General features: G+C 34.7%; 1 pseudogene; it reads left to right on the top strand.

Moving 5' to 3' along the window:
* Positions 1 to 421: 421 nt before the first annotated feature.
* Positions 422 to 1,392, top strand: LOC131280188 (olfactory receptor 4A15-like; annotated as a pseudogene).
* Positions 1,393 to 2,179: the final 787 nt, after the last annotated feature.

Here is a 2,179-nt window from a genome sequence, read left to right as displayed (position 1 = left end):
AAATATATATAAAAAATTCACTTAAGATGAAATTATTTGATAGTGCATCCCAGAATGCCAAAAAGCCTTCAAGAAAAAAGAAATGAGAAATAATGTCAAAATCCAGTCTTTGTGAGAGACATTCTAAAGGGAGCAGCTTTCTTCTTCAGTAGATTATCTCACAGATGTCTGTATTTCCATGCACCATCCAGTTAAAAATGATGAAGTCTCATCTTGAAGGTAAAGCAAGAAAATTGTGAAAAGGAATGGGCAATTGTGGGAGGAGATTTCAAGCCCTCATTTTCTAAATAGCTACTGTGTGTGAGGCCTTATAGAGAAGCATTGTTGACTAAAGCATCACATTTTTACATAGAACTTGCAATATTCTCAAATTCATTATTGACCCTTTTGCTTGCAGGCACTTACCCCTTTAGAAGAACGCATGGAGAACAGGCTCAATGAAACTGAGTTCATCCTGCTGGGGCTCACACAGAATCCTGAGAGGCAAAAACTTCTTTGTCAATGTATATTTGTCACACACAATATACATTGTGACAATAGTGGGCAACTTGCTCATCATAGTGGCAGTCATGGCCAGACAATCTTTGGGTTCTCCCATGTACTTTTTTCTGGCCTATTTATTATTGATAGATACTATCTATTTTGCTGCCATTGCTCACAAAATAATTGTAGACTTGCTGTGGGAGAAGAAGACCATTTCTTTCCAGGTTTGCATGACTGAAGTCTTTAGAGATCATTTATTTGCTGGTGCTGAATTCATTCTTCTATTGGTGATGGCGTATGACTGCTACGTGGCCATACATAAACTTTGTAATTTGGTCATCATGAATCAGCTGGTGTGTGCTCTTAAGCTACTGGTGACCTTGATTGGAGGCTTTCTGCACTCATTGGTTCAATTTCTCTTTATCATCTCCCTTTCTGTGACTTCAATGTCACTGACAACTTTGTATGTGATATGTACCCCTTATTAAAGTTTGCTTGTACCAACACATACCTCCTGGGACTTTCTATGACAGCCAATGTAGGTGCAATTTGCACTGTCATCTTCTTCATCCTCCTGGTCTCCTATTGAGTCCCCTTACATTCCATGAAGATACATGGTTTGGAAGGAAAGCACAAAACCTTCTACACCTGTGTGTCCCATATTGCTGTGGTTATTTTATTCTTTGTTCTGTGTATCTTTCTGTATGCAAGGTCCCATTCCACTTTTCCCATTGATAAATCCATGACTGTGGTTTTAACTTTCATAACCCCCTGTTGGTCCCCTTAATATTTACCCTGAGAAATGCAGAAATGAAAAAATGCTATGAGGAAACTTTGGTGCAGAAAAGTGACCAAACTTGGAAGAGGGATACATCCCTCACTCAGAACATGATATTTATTATTTCATAGATGTAAGGGATAATTTCACTATCAGTGAACATATTACTATATCTTTATTATTTTGTTTTGGTTAGTCAGCTTATTCTTTATCAAAGTAGAATATGTTGTAGCCCTTAAGGACCAATAAAATTATACAGGCTTAATCCTATATTTATATCCATATGTGTATATATATTTATATATTTATACTATGTTAAAATAACTTTTGGGCAAACGTTTTTTATTTGATTTCAAGTACATAAAATTTTTACTTAAAATTCTGATTGCTAAACAGTTATCCTAATAGTAAAATTTATTGTCTTGGTCAAATTAAATATCACAGCATGTGCAAATGAATGAGGATATACCTATGAGAAATTAACTTTGTTAGCTTATAACATGCTACATGCTAACTTTTAAAAATCTATGATGGAGTGAAAATAAGCAGATACCATATATTAATTGTGTGAATGCATTATGACTGTCCTTAGGACAGTAACATATTCAGACCCATCATGCACATCTAGATCAATTGTCTTCCTCCAAAAATTGAAATTCATATTTAAACATTTCATATCATAGAAGAGCACTAGAATATGCAGGCATTACTTTCAAGTCTCTGGGGACACATTTTAAAAACACAATGGTGGTTAAACATATGGGAACAGATTGTCTTCTTTTACTTTACACAACAAATAACATTCTGATTCCTTGTAAATAAAACAATATGTTTTCTTTGACTTAAGTGATAAATCTAAGGCACCTTCCCATTTATAATCGCACTGTAACATTGTTGCAGATATAATTCATTTTACAT

This window comes from Dasypus novemcinctus, chromosome 10 (genome assembly GCF_030445035.2).
Source record: "Dasypus novemcinctus isolate mDasNov1 chromosome 10, mDasNov1.1.hap2, whole genome shotgun sequence".
Classification (NCBI taxonomy): domain Eukaryota; kingdom Metazoa; phylum Chordata; class Mammalia; order Cingulata; family Dasypodidae; genus Dasypus; species Dasypus novemcinctus.
Note: the sequence above shows the minus strand (reverse complement) of the source record. Positions and strands in the feature narration are given on the sequence as shown.